The sequence below is a fragment of the Chiloscyllium plagiosum genome, unplaced genomic scaffold, assembly GCF_037043375.1.
Source record: "Chiloscyllium plagiosum isolate Xiang-an unplaced genomic scaffold, Cpla_swu_hap1 HiC_scaffold_10, whole genome shotgun sequence".
Taxonomy (NCBI): Eukaryota; Metazoa; Chordata; class Chondrichthyes; order Orectolobiformes; family Hemiscylliidae; genus Chiloscyllium; species Chiloscyllium plagiosum.
Genome location: NW_028270148.1, coordinates 59,665,782 through 59,685,283, shown reverse-complemented (window position 1 = coordinate 59,685,283; position 19,502 = coordinate 59,665,782).

Genomic DNA, 19,502 nt, shown 5'->3' with positions numbered 1-19,502 from the left:
AAAAAAAATGGGGGCAAGATACCATGACAGGGTGGGTACATGTGAATAGGGCCAATTTATCTCTGGAAGTGTAAGCATGAAAACAGAAATGATTTGACCAAATAACTAGTTTCTATGTGAAATTTCTATGCAGATGAAAAATGATCAAATGATGTTGAAAGTTGATACTTCTCGATGACAGAAACAATCAACAATTTGATTGTTTTATTAATTGAGAAACAATTTGCATCCATTTTGGTTCCTTACTGCTAATGAATACAAGGGAAATGTAAAACTGAATTAAAAATCAGTGAAGTGGAAATGTTTGACTAAAGTTGCAACAGTCAAGTTTTTAAATGAAAAAGTAATGCTATTTATTTTGACTAAAGGTTTAGAAACAATGACCGACAGTTAGAAGCTGTCTTGTTTGTGTTGAGGAAAATGGCCCAATGGTGGAGGAAAACAAGTGTGGTCTTTATTTCATGATGTGTTCAATCATAGAACCCTACAGTGTAGAAGTAGGCCATTTGACCCATCCAGTCTACCCAATCTTCCCAACAGCATCCCAACCAGACCTACCCCCACCACCATATTCCTGTGACCCTGTATTTCCCATGGCTAATCCACCTAGCCTGAATATCCCTGGACACTATGGTCAATTAGTATGGCCAATCCACTCAATATGCACATCTTTGAACTATGGGAGGATACCAAAGCACCCAGATTTCCAACAACCACGGGGAGAATGTGCAAACTCGACATAGTCACCTGAGGGTAATTCCGTGCTTTTGCTCAACTATTGCTTATGAATTTTCTCTTGTCTCACCAAATATTTCTTCAGTCTACATTCAGAAAGATCAAAGAAACATCTGTGTTAAAGACTCTATATTTAATAAGTGTCTGGATGAGCACTTAAAATGTTAAAGCATTGTAGGCTATGGTCCAAGTGCAGGTCAATGGGATTCGTATAGATTGGCATTTGTTGGTCAAGATAGACATGGTGGGCCAAAGGGCCTGATTCTAGGCTGTATGGCTCTATGACCCTATGAATTTTCAGATCAATTAATATTATTGTTATACCTCGGATGCTTTATATTTATATGAAGATGAGGTGTCAACCTGGTGAAGCCACCAAACAGGACTACTTGTATGCCAAACAGCATAAGCAGCAAGTGAGAGACAGAGCTAAGCCATCCCACAACCAATGGATCAGATCTAAATTCTGCAGTCTTGCCACATCCTGTCATGAATGTTTGTGGACAATTAAAAAATTCACTGGAGGAGGAGACTCCATAACTATCCCCATCTTGAATAATAGAAGAGCTCGGCACATCAGTGCAAAACATCAAGCTGAAGCTTTTGCAGTAAACTTCAGCCAGGAGTGCCAAGTGGATGATCCATCTCAGCCTTCTCCTGTGGTGCCTAGCATTACGGATGCCACTCTTCAGCCAATTCAATTCGCTCTACATGATATTAAGGAGCGGTTGGAGACATTGGATACTGCAAAGGCTATGGGCCCTGACAACATTCTGGCAATGGTACTGAAGACTTGTGCTTCAGATCTTGCCGTTCCCCGAGCCAAGCTGTTCCAGTACAATGATAACATTGATATTTATCCGAAAATGTGAAAAATTGCCCAGGTATGTCCTGAACGTAAAAAGCAGGACAAATCCAATTACCACCCCATCAGTCTACTCTCAATCATCAGTAAAGTGGTGGAAGGTGTCATCAACAGTGCTATCCTCAGCACCTGCTCAGCATCAATCTGTTCAGTAATGCCCAGTTTGGGTTCCACCAGGCCCAATCAGCCCCTGACCTCATTACAGCCTCAGTTCAAATATGGTCAAAAGAGCTGAATTCCAGAGGTGAAGAAGGAGTGACAGCCCTTGACATCAGGCCTGCACTCGGCTGGGTGTGCCATCAAGGAGCTCTCACAAAACTGGAATCAAAAGTATCAGCTGGCAAACTCTTTGGTGGTTGGAGTCATGCCTGGCACATAGGAAGATGGTCATGGTTGTTCGAGGTCAGTTATCTCAGCTCCAGGCCATCTCTTCACGATTCCCTCAGGGTAGTGACCTAGGCCCAACCATCTTCAGCTGCTTCATCAATGTCCTTCCCTCCACCATAAGGTCAGAAGTGGAGATGTTCATTGATGATTGCACAATGTTCAGTACATTTTGTGACTCCTCAGCTACTGAAGTAGTCCATGTTCAAATGCAACAAGATCTGGACAATATCCAGGCTTGGCAGTGGCAAGTAACATTCAAGCATTACAGATGCCAGGCTATGACCAGCACCAATAAAAGACAATCTAATCATCACCCCTTGACATTGAATGGTGTTATCATCACTGAATCCCCCACTATCAACATCCTGGGGGTTATTATTGATCAGAAACTCCACTGGACTCACCACATAAACACAGTGGCTACAAGAGCAGGTCAGAGGCAAGGAATACTGCAGTGAATAACACGCCTCCTGATTCCACAAAGCCTGCCTGCCATCTCCAAGGCATAAGTCAGGAGTGTGTTGGGAAAATCCTCACTTCCCTGGATGAATGCAGCCCCAACAACACTCAAGAAGCTTGACATCATCCAGGACAAAGCAGCCCGCTTGATTGGCTCTGCATCCACAAGCATCCACTCCCTCCACCACCAACGTTCAATAGCAGCAGTGTGTATTATCTACAAGATACACTGCAAAAATTTATCAGAGGTCCTCAGACAGTACCTTCCAAACCCATGACCACTTCCATTTGGAAGGAAAAGAGCAGTAGATATATGGGAACACTATCACCTTCAGGTTCCCTTCCAAACCATTCACCGTACTGACTTGGAAATGTGTCGCTGTTCCTTCACTGTTGCTGGGTTGAAATCCTGGAATTCCCACCCTAATGGCACTATGGGTGAACACACAGCAGGTGGACTGCAGCAGTTCAAGAAGGCAGCTCACCACCACCTTCTCAAAGGCAACTAGGGACAGGCAAAAAATGCTGGCCCAGCCAGGGATGCTCACATCCTACAAAAATGAATGAATAATTTTTTTAAAAGAGTTAACGCCAACTAAGTGAGACAGTCAGCTTCATTATGGAGGCCAGTGACCAGGCCTAAATGTATAATGGAGCACTTGCAAGAAATCTCAGATATGTTCCCCACTATTTATTGTCCCTTATAATTGGAATACTTTGGAACTGAACCCAGTTTTACTAAGTAAGTAATTTCATAAAATGGATCTTACTTGGTTTTTTTGCACTCGACTGAATTGCATTGTTTTCTTAACACTGATGCTGAGCATATTGGTAACTATATGTTAAGTATTTTTGACTGTGGTGTACCAGTTGTAATTTTTTTTTATATTTGAAATGTGTGAGAAAAACAACTCAAATATTTTCACACAGTTTGGAAAGTACTTTATTACGGAACAGTTGTACCTCTGCCCCTATGGAATATCTCTCCTCCTCCGCATGGAAATCATTCCTTAAAGTTAACTTCTGAAATGTCTCCAAGGAATGCTGTTTATGCATACAGTTACGACTGAAAGAACAGAGTTTTCTTGCCGAATTAATGAAGCTCTTGAATGTTGAATGACAAGTGAGAAAAATTGCTGGTGTTATGAAATCAGAATTATTCTGAGAGAGGGTTACTCATGGTAAAATATTTAGAAGAGCAGTGAGACTATGAAGAAACACAGAGGAATGTTTCCATTTTCACAGATATAGCTGTTTACTACCGTAAAACTGTCAAATGACCATGGACTCCTGGCTGTGCACAAACCCCTTCCCAAGTTATATTGTTCCTCTCCAAACTTTTTTGTATCTCCCCCCACCTTACAAATATAGTTACATCCTTGACAATTGTCATCTCCCCTTCATCCAGCCTGCAGTCCCCAGTCACCATGAATCAGTTCCCATGGTATCCCTCCTGTGGCAGTGGTACAAACACACACAGTGACTCATGCCCACACACATACTCATGGGTGCATGCTCACACACGTACACACATTCATATGCACACACACACGCACACACACACATGACCACATGCACACGTGCACATGCTGTCACACAAAGACACACACAGAGTCAAAGAGTTATACAAGATGGAACCTTTGGTCCAACTCACCCATGCTGACCAGATATCCTAAATTAATCTAGTCTTATTTCCCAGCTTTTGGCCCATATCTCTCCAAACCCTTCCTATTTATGTATCCTTCCAAAAGCCTTTTAAATGTTGTAATTGTACCAGCCTCCACTACTTCCTCTGGCAGCTCATTCCATACCCGTATCACCCTCTTAGGTCCCTTTTATATCTTTCCCCTCCCACCTTAAACCTATGCCCTCTAGTTTTGGACTCACCTACCCTGAAAAAAAATTAATCATCCATATCATCGCGTAACTGAGGCAAAGATAGAGCCTCTACTTGCTTTCTTTCACAAGGCTTACCCGGATTCTTTTCTTAGCAGCTCCCATTGGTGTACATTGTAACAATTTACAAATTTATACTCAATTTACTCAGTTCTGCTAGGAACACATTTGCTTTAACCAAGTCGTGGAGTGAGACATAAGACTTTGAGCTGGAGTTTGCGTAAGTTTTAAAAAATTGTTTTTGCATATTTTTTCTGGGCGGAAGGGGGCAATTCAGATGTAGAATTTGAAACCTCTTCTATATGGAATGCCGAAGACAGAATCATTTCTGGATTTCAGATTTCTTGGGATTATAGAATGATATTAGCATACCTTTTGGAGGCAGTTGGAGGAGATACACTAGATTGATTCCAGAGATGAGAGATTTTCATAGGTAGAGGGATTGAACAGCTTGGCCTATACTCTCTAGAATTTAGAGGAACAAAATAAGATCTAATTGAGGCACATAAAATGCTAAAAGGAACTGACAAAGTGGATTTTGAAAGGGTGCTTTCTCATGTTGGGCGATCTAGAATAAGATATAATAGTTTTAGGATAAGGAGTAGCAGATTTGAAACAGGAGAGGAGAAGTTTCTTGTCTATCAAAGGGATGTGAATGTGTCAAATTCACTACCCCAGTGAACGATTGATGCCAAGACATGAGTAAATTTAAGAAGGAGATAGACAGATTTTTAATTAGTAATATGTTGAAGAGTTATGAGAATGGGCAGTAAAGTGGAATTGAGACCAGTTTGAGATCAGCCATGATCGTATCAATTGGCAGAGCAGGCTCGAGGGGTTGAATTGCCTAGTCTCATTCCTAGTTCTTATGTTCTAATCTCCCATGTGAAGTTGAAAACAGGGCAGATTTAAATAAATAGGTACCTGAGCCATAAAATACTGCTAAAATCATTTCAAAGCAACCATTAAAAATGTTCATTCATCCAAACACTGTATCTTTCATGATTCCTGTTGGTTGATGAGATTTATGTAAATCATGATATAGCCGATCACATATCTCTGACAGAGCCAAGACGCTAGTCTAGAATGGCCATTTAAAGAAAGATGTCTTAGACACTGCATTAGAGAGTCATATTTGGTAAATTACTGTGTAGACATATAAATAAAGGAGTGTTAAAATACATAAGGAGGTGAAAAGCCTTACTTAAGGAGCAAACAGTCTCAGGAACAGTGTATTTGCAGATACCCAAAGCCCAGTCTTACTCCAGACTAGTATCAAAAATGTACAGGTGCCAGTATTGGCTCAAAACATCAGTGGTAAATAATAATGGAAACCATTGACTATCATCTATTTTGCCTATCAGTAGACTTGACAAAAACACCATAAAACTAAATGAAAATAGTTGAGCAAAATGCGACAAAAGTGGATGTAAAACAAACTATCAACATCATAAAACTAAATAATATTCCAACAATGCAGTAAAATCAATATTAAATCCAACAAAAAAGACATAAACCCTAATATCAATGCAATAAAGTGGTAGCATAAAATTAAACTATAATCTTAGCATAAAGATGTACTATAAAACCCATAGCAATGTGATATATATTGCAGTATACATCCAACTGGAATATATAAGTACAGCACACAGTAAAACCAAACAACTGTGTGACAAAGCATAACCATAACCAGCCTTGCTTCAGTAGTGGCACTTTTGCCTTCCAGTCAGAAGGATTGTGAATTCAGTACTACGTTACAGAATTGAACATATAATCTCAGTATGTGACAGAAGACATACAGCACTTTCAGAAACACCATTTTTTGGATGAGATGTTAAATTGTGGCTCCCATCTTCTCTCTAAAGTGGCTGCAATAGATCCTGTGGCACTTTATGAGAACTTGAAACTTCTCTCCAGTGTTCTGGCAAATATTTATCTCTTGGCAAACATGGCAAGAACAGCTCAACTAGTCATTTATCTTGTTGCAGCTTGTGGTATCTCCTTGGTGCAAATTGAATGGAATGTTTTTTACATTGTAACCCAAATCCACATGTCCAAAGTGCTTAATTGGCTGAAAATTGCTTTTGGACCATAATGGTTGTGAAATAAACAACAGAATTTCAAGTGCATTGTTTACTATGTGACAATTACTTGCACTTCGGCACAATGTCTATGTGTCAGCAGCTCCAGATGAAAAACCACATTTGTACTTCCCCTAGTACGTCAAACTAGTTCATCTCAGCAAGACTTGAAATTTGCTTATGCGCATATGTGGAGTTTCACTGACAATAGTGGCTTTTAAAATGATGTTTGTATTGTTGTTGAGACACATGAAACAGATGCTTTGGATGTTTGTATAACTAATTAGAAAGGAATGAGCAGCATTTCAATATTGAGGGTATTTCAATTTTGGTATGATGCCAACTGTTGAAATTCACTTCTGAAGAAAAGTGTACTGGATACTATAAGTGTCTAATACTTCCGATTTAATTTTGAACTTAGGAAATAATTGCAAAATACTTTAATATAATGAGTATTCATGGCATGTCCCCTTACAGTCCCCATAGAAACCCCTCCTACTTAGAAATACGGCATTTCGTCAACTGTGTCTATGTCACCTTCCACTTGAACAAATTCTTCTAATTACTGAAAAGAGAGACAAGTTGCTGAAAGTTTTTGTCTTACTTTCACCAATATAAATACAAGAGTCCCATGTGCCATTTGACCAAATGAGTGGAAAATGAAAAGCTACGGCTTTTATTAATAAGTACCTTCATCATGTCATCACAACCAGGATTGTTCAACAAAAACAGCACAGAAACAAATCTTTCTTCATTCATGTATTTGTGATAGATGAAGTCAAAATTCTCATGATGCATTTTTCTCAAGCACGGGTAAAGCTTAGCAGGACATGAATGAGCAATTCTGTCCCTCTGTTATGATTTGTACTTGTCACACTGCCTAACTTGTTATGTTTTGATCTGTTTTCAATCCCTATTTTGTAACACAGACTCTTGGGGTCTGAAGAACCAAAACAGAAATCAAAACATTTTTGAAAAATATATTTGAACAGTTTCAATTTGTGTGATTAGAATGGTTGTAATCAAATATCTGTGTTAACCAAATTGATTAACTGAAGGGAACCTGATCATTTAAATCAATCTTAATGTGTGAAAGACAGATTGAATGTCAGGCTGACAGGTTTAAGTATGATACATACTTTTTGCAAGACTTTAACTTTTTCAGTTGAGGAAGGAGGAACCAGGAAGAGTATCTGATTCAAAATAAAAAAAAACAAAGTGCTGGAGAAACACCAAGTTTGGTGGAATTTGTGGTGAAAGAAACCAAGTTAATGCTTTGAGTCCCATGATTCTTCCTCAGAACCTCTTTCTCCACAGAATTTCTCTTGCACTTTCTGGATTTTACTTTAGACTTCCATCATTTGCAGTAGTTTGCTTTCATTAGTGTCTGATTTTCCTTCCTCCTGCCTGAAATTCTGCCAAATCCAGCTCTGGTCTGCAAGACCTGGCAGTGGTGGTAAAAGAAATTCTGCTCATTTCATTTCCAGAAGGGCAAAGTTAAAAATCACACAACGCCAGGTTATAGTCTAAGTTTATTTGGAAGTATTAGCTTTCAGAGAGCTACTGATGAAGGAGCAGCGCTCCGAAACCTCATGCCTCCAAATAAACCTGTTGGATTTTTACCTGATGTTGTGTGATTTCTAACTTTGTCCACCCCCATTCCAACACCAACTCCTCCACATCATTTCTCGTAGGAGAAGGCACGCTTACTCTCATCTCTTCCTTGTTTCTGACTTTATGTCTTCTCAGCCACAGCCCTTCCTCTGAATTTGTGGTAAAACCAACAGGATACTTTCAGTTCTTTTTCATTGAGTTTCTTGCTTTCTTGTAAAAGCTGTCTAAGTGCATTTCCACAGATTTTGCTTGAACTTTAATAGAAGCTGGAAAAGCTCAGCAGGGCTGGCAGCATCGGTGAAGAAAAATCAAAGTTAACATTTTGGGTCCGGTGCTCCACTCTATCTTGAGTTAGAGAGTCATGGAGTTATAGAATTATACAGCACGGAAACAGACCCATTGGCCCAACTCATCCATGCTGACCAGATATCCTAACCTAATCTTCCCATTTGTCAGCATTTGGACCATATTCCTCTAAACTCTTCCTCATCATATATCCATTCAGATGCGTTTTAAGTGTTGTAATTATACCAGCCTCCTTTACTTCCTCTGGCAGCTCATTCCATACATGCACCACCCTCTGCTTGGAAAAGTTGCCCTCAGGTCCCATATAAATCCTTCTTCTCTCTCCTTAAACCCATGCCCTCTAGTTTTGGACTCCTCGCCCCTGTAAGAAGACCTTGGCTATTCACCCTATGCCCCTCATGATTTTGTAACCCTCAATAAGGTCACCCCCTCAGCCTCCGACCCTCCAGGAAAAATAGTTCGAGTCTATTCAGCCTCTCCCTGTAGCATAAATCCTTACGACTCAAATTGGTCATGGAGATGGTTGGAATTGGACAGTTAATTACCTTCCCTATGGTGGTGAACTCATTACAAATAAAATCAGTCCACCTACCCTGCCAAAATCCCCAAATCATATTATGGCCATTATGCACTGTTCTTGATTCTTCTAATACTCAACAGCGATTTGACTATTTGTAGTTGTCTGTGAAATTAATAATTTTAGTAAACTGAAATTGTTTGTAATTTTAAATTAACTTTTGACCCCTGTCAACCATTCTTGGTCAACTTTGATACTCTTCCCCATTAGCAATTTCACAGGCAGGGCATTTTTGGTTTCTTAGCATGAGCAATGATATCTCAAAAATGGCTGCACTGAATTTCTTAAAGTATTTTAATGAGGGAGATCAACACTCAGTCTTTTGTTTAAATTCTCATCTTTTTCAGTGGAATCCTACATGAAGATCACATAAGATGTGAGAAACTCCTCTCAGTTATATGAAACAATGACTGGGAAATAAAAATTTAAATCTTAAAGGCAAAGACATAAAACCAAATATCTCAATAGAGTCATGATTTCACCAGGATCTTTGTGAATGAAGTTTCAATAAAATTTCATCAATAAGTTTGGAATAAAGAATGTCCAGATATGTTGACATATGAATTGTGAAAGGTTTATAAATTCACCTTCCCATTGCACCTGCCTCAGGTGTGGAGATCAACAGTGCTAGCTTGATAATTTTATGGAACTCACTAACCTTTTCCCCATTCCCAAATGATCCAAACATGCTGACTTGTGCTCCATTTTTGGAGCACAAATTCATAAAATTACTTTTGATATACAGTTCTTGATATTATGGCTGCTTTAATGAAACAATCATAGCCGAGAAGAAAAATGTATTTGAAGATTTAATTCTCATTTTGTCAAAATGGTCTAGAAGTAAAGCTACAATGATGGTGTTTGTCCTTGTGTCACAGACTGAGAGAATGAATAAGGATCACAACAGAGAGGATACTAGCTGGATTTTGGTAGAAAGGAAACCCTGGCCAAAAACATGGGTGGCACGGTGGCCGAAGATGTGCAGGTTAGGTGAATTGGCCATGCTAAATTGCCCGTAGTGTTAGGTGAAAGGATAAATGTAGGGGATAGGACTGGGTGGGTTACTCTTCGGAGGGTCGGTGTGGACTTGTTGGGATGAAGGGCCTGTTTCCACACTGTAAGTAATCTAATCTAATCTAAAAGGACGTTTGTCTTGCTCCTCAGCTATGGAAGATGCTCCTGCATTCGGAGGTTTCTTACAACACGCATTCACTTGCACATTTGCTGCACAGAATCATTGCAATTTACAACATAATAGACTGTAATTTGACCCACTGAACCTGTGTCAACTCTGTGAAAGAGCACTCCATTTAGTCACATTTAGTGATCTTTTCCTGTGCCCTTTTAAAAGTACTTTATCAAATATTTATCTACTTATCTCTTAAAAATGATTAAATGTTTCTAAGACTTAGTGACCTTCTGTGTAAAATATGTTTCCAGCTTTCACAAAGGGCCTTGCAAAGGAAACATCTCATCTGAATTACAGACCGCACTAATTTTACACCCCAGCTTTATGCTAGCTTAATTAGGGGGCTTCGAACTGAAATATTGCAGATGCTGGAAATCTGAAACAAATACAGAGAAATTTGGAAAACCTCAACAGATCTGGCAGGATCTGTGGTGAGAGAAACAGAGCCAAAACGGTCTTTCAAGTCCGTTTTGGCTCTTTTAGGGACACTCATTACTTTTCTCAATTTTTTTTTGATAAAACTAAGGATTGATCTTTGAACAGCTGAGTGCTTTAAAAGAGAAGAAAACAAATGCAGATGTTTGCTATGGGTGACTGGTCTGAAAGGTAATGCAATTTAATTACTGATATAAGGAACACTGATGATGACTTGACACCTTGTGTTGTCATGCTTAGGGCTGGCACCTGGTTGGATGTTGAGCTGGCCAATCAAAGGAGGACAGATGCTAACCAGCTAATCACAGAGAGCATTGATTTAAAAAGAAAAGGAGTAACTTGCTATTGTATATAATTCTCTAGTTTTCTGTCCATAGAGTCATAAAACTTAAAGATTTGTTGAATGTTCTGAGAAAAGAATCCTTATCTATACGAAATAAATTAATTAATTCTGGAAGTCTACTGAACTGGTTGTATTCATTGGTGATTTCTGAATTATACAGTTGTGTGTCTGTAAATAACGCATTATACAATATTTGTTTGAAAGCTTAGCATCCATTGGTTAAAGCTGTTTAATTGAATTGGCAAATTACAATTAATTTATTTCTCTTTTTAATTTATTCTTTAACTGTGTCTGTGTGTAATCAAAGAAAACTAGTCTTAAATCATAGATATTAATTGGATTACCTTATAACTTAGCTATGTCCTGTTAAAGCATTAATAATAAATTCAATTTTGTTTAGAATTTAAACATGATGTCCCAGATTTGTTATTTGCACTGTTTGGTTATCAACAATTAGATGAACTTTCAGGATTATTGAATACTTTCATTTCACTGTGTTGCAAATCCAGTCATTGTAAAGTTAATTTGGTTTGCCTTGCTGTGCCTTATCATAACATTTCTTCAGAACTCCAGAAATTCAAAACGGTTCGAAAGAAGAGTCAAACCTGTCTTAAAACATTAACTCCAGTTCTCTCCACAGATGCTACTGGTTTTCTCCAGCTTTCTTGGTATTGTAACATTTATGAGGCAATTTGCACACGCTCTAAATCAGAAGAAGAAAAAGCTACTTATGGGACTGACTAGCAAGGATGAATCCAAGGCTGTCCACAAAAGCTGAAATATTACCAATATTAAAATGTTCTCCACGTTTTCAATGTATTCTTACTATCCACTGGTTATCAGGCCCTTATCATCTTGTCATGACACACATACCCAGGCATGGAAATCTATAGCATAGAAAGAGACCAATTAGTTTATTTTCTCTGTGCTGACTCTTGAGCTAGAGCAAACTAGACCAAAAATTGATCACACTTTCCACTTCTTTCCATCGACCTGTATCTCTCTCTCTGCTTCAAATATTTGTCTAATTTTTTTCCTCTAAAGATACAATAAGCTGTGTCTCAATTGCTTTCACTGTAAACTATTCCATGCTCCAATGATTCTGTGTAACAGAGAATTTCTTCTGATTTCTGAGCTCACTTCTGTTGTTATTCTTTTAAATTAAACTTTTCCCCTGATTCCCAAAGCACTCATACTCATTTTAATAAAATCATCATATTTATATCAAATTTACAATTAGAATGGCCATGTCTCTAATGGCCTCTGTGTGAATACTTGGGGAAGTCACCATTAAACTTGTTCCCAGGCTTAATAACAAAAATGTGTCCTCTACTCAGTACAGTACTGCATATATTTCTTATTTTGCTTTTTATGTCTGCATCAGGTTTTTATTTTGCCTGATTCTTCCTTGTCATTCTAACAACTTTATTAAAGTGTATCTCATGCGCCTGTCTTCATTCCTCTGAATCTTTGAACTCTCTCTGCATAGGATTTATCCAAGTCTATAAAATAAAGTGTTTCATACTTTTACTCAGCATCCTCAACTACCTTTGAGAAGTCCTGGTATAGAATTTTAATAGGACATTGACAAGTTGCTGGAATGAATGGACGGTTGCAGATGTAGAGTAACATGAATTGATTTATTTTTGATACAAAATGTGCATTTCTAAAGGTAATGCTGGAGCAGAGAGACCTGAGAATACATGTGAATAAATCATTGGAGGTGGTAAAATATTTTGAGAGAGCAGTTAATACAGCATATGGCATTTGGGCTTTATCAATAGCACCATAGAAACCAAGAGCAAGAAAGTTATGTTAAATCCATATGAAACACTGTCTTGCTTCAACTGGCATATTACATCCATTCCTGGGAATAACTCGTCAGAAAGATTATGAAACCATCATAGAGGGTGCAGATTCTGGGTAATCCAAGATGAAGGACGGGAAGAATTTCTGGCTGTAAGAGCTGCTCCTTTTTTTGAGGTATTTTAGGTGTTGGAGGTGATTTCCTCAAATTCCAGGAGCAGCAATTAGAGTCATAGAGTCATAGAGTCATATGTACAGCATGGAAACAGACCCTTCGGTCCAACCCGTCCATGCCGACCAGATATCCCAACCCAATCTAGTCCCACCTGCCAGCACCCGGCCCATATCCCTCCAAACCCTTCCTATTCATATACCCATCCTTTTGCCTCTTAAATGTTGCAATTGTACCAGCTGTCACCACTTCCTCTGGCAGCTCATTCCATACACGTACCACCCTCTGCATGAAAAAGTTGCCCCTTAGGTCTCTTTTATATCTTTCCCCTCTCACCCTATACCTATGCCTTCTAGTTCTGGACTCCCCCACCCCAGGGAAAAGACTTTGCCGATTTACCCTATCCATGCCCCTCATAATTTTGTAAACTTCTATAAGGTCACCCCTCAGCATCCGACGCTCCAGAGAAAACAGTCCAATTAGTTTTATATGCTGTTGCATTGTTTTGGAACTTTGGAAAAAAAAGTCAAAACAACAGCAGTTTTAAAAGGGAGAAGAGCAGACAAAGGAAGCACATGGTGAGGACAGTGCAGGAGAGAGAGAGAGAACCTGCACAGTTACTGCCTTTGCTGTTTGAATTCGTGTATTGCTGGACATCGAAGTGCATCTGGGAAAATTATCAAACAGTCAAATTCACAACTAATCTTGGAGGAACTGTAGTGAGTATAATGGATTCTTTCTTGATTATATGTTTTTGGAGATGAGTCTCTTGATTAAACTTAAAATAGAACATAGAACATAGAACAGTACAGCACAGAACAGGCCCTTCAGCCCACAATGTTGTGCCGACCACTGATCCTTATGTATGCATCCTCAAATTTCTGTGACCATATGCATGTCCAGTAGTCTCTTAAATGTCCCCAATGACCTTGCTTCCACGACTGCTGCTGGCAACGCATTCCATGCTCTCACAACTCTGTGTAAAGAACCCGCTTCTGACATCCCCTCTATACTTTCCTCCAACCAGCTTAAAACTATGACCCCTCGTGTTAGTTATTTCTGCCCTGGGAAATAGTCTCTGGCTATCGACTCTATCTATGCCTCTCATTATTTTGTATATCTCAATTAGGTCCTCTCTCCTCCTCCTTTTCTCCAATGAAAAATGTCCGAGCTCAGTCAACCTCTCTTCATAAGATAAGCCCTCCAGTCCAGGCAGCATCCTGGTAAACCTCCTCTGAACCCTCTGCAAAGCATCCACATCTTTCCTATAATAGGGTGACCAGAACTGGATGCAGTATTCCAAGTGCGATCTAACCAAAGTTTTATAGAGCTGCAACAAGACCTCACGACTCTTAAACTCAATCCCCCTGTTAATGAAAGCCAAAACACCATATGCTTTCTTAACAACCCTGTCCACTTGGGTGGCCATTTTAAGGGATCTATGTACCTGCACACCAAGATCCCTCTGTTCCTCCACACTGCCAAGAATCCTATCCTTAATCCTGTACTCAGCTTTCAAATTCGGCCTTCCAAAATGCATTACCTCGCATTTATCCAGGTTGAACTCCATCTACCACCTCTCAGCCCATCTCTGCATCCTGTCAATGTCCTGCTGCAGCCTACAACAGCCCTCTATACTGTCAACGACACCTCCAACCTTTGTGTTGTCTGCAAACTTGCTGACCCATCCTTCAATCCCCCCATCCAAGTCATTAATAAAAATTACAAACAGTAGAGGCCCAAGGACAGAGCCCTGTGGAACACACATCACACAGACTTCCAGGCAGAATATTTTCCTTCTACTACCACTCACTGTCTTCTGTTGGCCAGCCAATTCTGTATCCAGAGAGCTAAGTTCCCCTGTATCCCATTCCTCCTGACCTTCTGAATGAGCCTACCATGGGGAACCTTATCAAATGGCATAGCTATTAATTTAACCTGGGGCAGTGTTTGTAGAGGAATAAGATGGTGTTATTTTCTGGGTCTGTAGATCATGAAGGAGCAAAAATGGCCTTTGCAGTGATATGTACTTCTTGTCAGATGTGGGAGTTTAAAGAGAGTTTAAGGGTTACTGCGGATTATATCTGCCATAAATGCTGTTGGATGCGAATCTTATCAGATCAAGTGGATCGGTTGGAGAGACAGATAGAAGTGATGAGGAATTTGCAACAGCAACAGTATGTGATAGATGGCAGTTATAGGAAGGGGGGAAAGTCTCAGATACAGTCACATAGATGGGGTAACTCCAGGAAGGATGAGAGAGGTCGTCACCTGGGGCAGGAGTCTTTTGTGAAAATACCCATTTCAAACAGGTGTGCCGTTTTGGAAAATGTATGAGGTGATGGATTCTCAGGGGAACGTAGCACGAACAGCCAAGTTTCTGGTATTGAGACTGGCTCTAATGCAAAGGGGGGTATGTCGTCTTCCAAGAAATCAATTGTGTTAGGGGATTCTGTAGTCAGAGGTACAGACAGAAGTTTCTGTGACCAGCAGAGGAAAAGCAGACTGGTGTGTTGTTTCCCTGGTGCCAGGATCAAGGATGTCTCAGAGAGGGTGCAGAATGTTCTCACGGGGGAGAGAGGCCAGCAGGAGGTCATTGTCCACATTGGAACCAACGATATAGGAAGGGAAAAGGTTGAGATTCTGAAGGGAGATTACAGAGAGTTAGGCAGAAATTTAAAAAAGAGGTCCTCAAGGGTAGTAATATCTGGATTACTCCCAGTGCTATGAGTTTGTGAGGGCAGGGATAGGAGGATAGATCAGATGAATGCATGGCTGAGGAGCTGGTGTATGGGAGAAGGATTCACACTTTTGGATCATTGGAATCTCTTTTGGGGTAGACGTGACCTGTACAAGAAGGACAGATTGCACCTAAATTGTAAGGGGACTAATATAATGGCAGGGAGATTTGCTAGAACTGCTTGGGAGGATTTAACCAATAAGTTGGGGGGTGGGACCCAGAGAGATAGTAAGGAAATAGATCGATCTGAGACGAGTACAGCTGAGAACAGACGTGAGTCACACAGTCAGGGCAGGCAGGGACAAGGTAGGACTAATAAATTAAACTGCATTTATTTCAATGCAAGGGGCCTAACAGGGAAGGCAGATGAACTCAGGACATGGTTAGGAACATGGGACTGGGATATCATAGCAATTATGGAAACATGGCTCAGGGATGGGCAGGACTGGCAGCTGAATGTTCCAGGATACAAATGCTACAGGAAGGATAGAAAGGGAGGCAGGGAGGAGGGGGAGTGGCATTTTTGATAAGGGATAGCATTACAGCAGTGCTGAGAGAAGATATTCCCGGAAATACATCCAGGGAAGTTATTTGGGTGGAACTGAGAAATAAGAAAGGGATGATCACCTTATTGGGATTGTATTATAGACCCCCAATAGTCAGAGGGAAATTGAGAAACAAACTTATAAGGAGATCTCAGCTATCTGTAAGAATAATAGGGTAGTTATTGTAGGGGATTTTAACTTTCCAAACATAGACGGGGACTGCCATAGTGTTAAAGGTTTAGATGAAGAGGAATTTCTCAAGTGTGTACAAGACAATTTTCTGATTCAGTATGTGGATGTACTTACTAGAGAAGGTGCAAAACTAGACCTACTCTTGGGAAATAAGGCAGGGCAGGTGACTGAGGGGTCCGTGGGGGAGCACTTTGGGGCCAGTGACCATAATTCTATTAGATTTAAAATAGTGATGGAAAAGGATAGACCAGATCTAAAAGTTGAAGTTCTAAATTGGAGAAAGGCCAATTTTGATGGCATTAGGCAAGAACTTTTGAAAGCTGATTGGAGGCAGATGTTCGCAGGTAAAGGGACGGCTGGAAAATGGGAAGCCTTCACAAATGAGATAACAAGAATCCAGAGAAAGTATATTCCTGTCAGGATGAAAGGGAAGGCTGGTAGGTATAGGGAATGCTGGATGACTAAAGAAATTGAGGGTTTGGCTAAGAAAAAGAAGGAAGCATACGTAAGGTATAGACAGGATAGATTGAGTGAATCCTTAGAAGAGTATAAAGAAAGTAGGAGTATACTTAAGAGGGAAATCAGCAGGGCAAAACGGGGACGTGAGATAGCTTTGGCAAATAGAATTAAGGAGAATCCAAAGGGTTTTTACAAATATATTAAGGACAAAAGGGTAACTGGGGAGAAAATAGGGCCCCTCAAAGATCAGCAAGGCGGCCTTTGTGTGGAGCCACAGAAAATAGGGGAGATACTAAATGAATATTTTGCATCAGTATTTACTGTGGAAAAGGATATGGAAGATATAGACTGTAGGGAAATAGATGACGACATCTTCCAAAATGTCCAGATTACAGAGGAGAAAGTGCTGGATTTCTTGAAATGGTTAAAAGTGGATAAATCCCCAGGACCTGATCAGGTGTACCCGAGAACTCTGTGGGAAGCTAGAGAAGTGATTGCTGGGCCTTTTGCTGAGATATTTTTATCATCGATAGTCACAGGTGAGGTGCCGGAAGACTGGAGGTTGGCAAACGTGGTGCCACTGTTTAAGAAGGGCGGTAAAGACAAGCCAGGGAACTATAGACCGGTGAGCCTGACCTCGGTGGTGGGCAAGTTGTTGGAGGGAATCCTGAGGGACTGGATGTACATGTATTTGGAAAGGCAAGGACTGGTTTGGGATAGTCAACATGGCTTTGTGCGTGGGAAATCATGTCTCACAAACTTGATTGAGTTTTTTGAAGAAGTAACAAAGAAGATTGATGAGGGCAGAGCAGTAAATGTGATCTATATGGACTTCAGTAAGGCATTCAACAAGGTTCCCCATGGGCAACTGATTAGCAAGGTTAGATCTCATGGAATACAGGGAGAACTAGCCATTTGGATACAGAACTGGCTCAAAGGTAGAAGACAGAGGGTGGTGGTAGAGGGTTGTTTTTCAGACTGGAGGCCTGTGACTAGTGGAGTGCCACAAGGATCAGTGCTGGGCCCTCTACTTTTTATCATTTACATAAATGATTTGGATGCGAGCATAAGAGGTACAGTTAGTAAGTTTGCAGAAGACACCACAATTGGAGGTGTCATGGACAGCGAAGAGGGTTACCTCAGATTACAACAGGATCTTGACCAGATGGGCCAATGGGCTGAGAAGTGGTAGATGGAGTTTAATTCAGATAAATGCGAGGTGCTGCATTTTGGGAAAGCAAATCTTAGCAGGACTCATACACTTAATGGTAAGATCCCCTGGAGTGTTGTTGAACAAAGAGACCTTGGAGTGCAGGTAAGTAGGATAGTGAAGGCGGCGTTTGGTATGCTTTCCTTTATTGGTCAGAGTATTGAGTACAGGAGTTGGGAGGTCATGTTGCAGCTGTATAGGACATTGGTTAGGCCACTGTTGAAATGTTGCGTGCAATTCTGGTCTCCTTCCTATTGGAAAGATGTTGTGAAATTTGAAAGGGTTCAGAAAAAATTTACAAGGATGTTGCCAGGGTTGGAGGATCTGAGCTACAGGGAGAGGCTGAACAGGCTGGGACTGTTTTCCCTGGAGCGTCGGAGGCTGAGGGGTGACCTTTATAGAGGTTTACAAAATTATAAGAGGCATGGATAGGATAAATAGACAAAGTCTTTTCCCTGTGGTTGGGGAATCTAGCACTAGAGGGTATAGGTTTAGGGTGAGAAGGGGAAGATATAAAAGGGGCAACTTTTTTGCACAGAGGCTGGTACGTGTATGGAATGAGCTGCTAGAGCATGTGGTGGAGGCTGGTACAATTGCAACATTTAAGAGGCATTTGGATGTGTATATGAATAGGAAGGGTTTGGAGGGATATGGCCGGGTGCTGGCAGGTGGGACTAGATTGGGTTGGGATATCCTGTCAGTATGGACGGGTTGGACCAAAGGGTCTGTTTCCATGCTGTACATCTCTATGACTCTATGACTCTAATAAGGAGCTTTGGTTTCATTGAAATATTGGAGAAATTGGGACTGTCCTCTATGAAAAAACAGAGGTTAAAACAAGGTATTTGATAGAGGTATTCAAATTCATAGGGGTCTGGACAGAGTAGATGGAGAGAGAGAGAGAGAAAAAAAATCCCCTTTCTGAAAGGATCAAGCACCAGGGTTTAAGGAGATTAGCAAATGAAGCGATGGAGATTAGATTTTTTTTTAGTCTTATAAGTTGCTAGGATCTGGCACGTAGTGCCTGAGAGTCAGTGGAGATTGGTTCAATTGAGGAATTCTAAAGAATATTAAGTCATTATCTGAAAATGAAAGATATGCAGGGATGTTGAAGAAAAGGCAAGGGAATGGTGCTCGGTGAATTGTTTCTGCATGCTGGCATAAATAGAATGTACTGAAAGGATGTGCTGTCAATAAAGGACGTGCTGATGGGGTCGCATGGTGGCTTAGCGGTTAGCACTGCTGCCTCACAGCCCCAGGGGCCTGGCTTCGACTCCAGCCTTGGGCGACTGTCTGTGTGGAGTTTGCATATTCTCCCTGTTTCTGCGTGGGTTTCCTCCGGGTGCTCCAGTTTCCTCCCACAGTGCAAAGTTGTGCAGGTTAGGTGAATTGGTCATGCTAAATTCCCATAGCATTCAGGGATGTGTAGGTTCAGCGCCTTAGTTAGGGAGAAATGTCAAATAATAGGGGAATGGGTCTGAGTGGGTTACT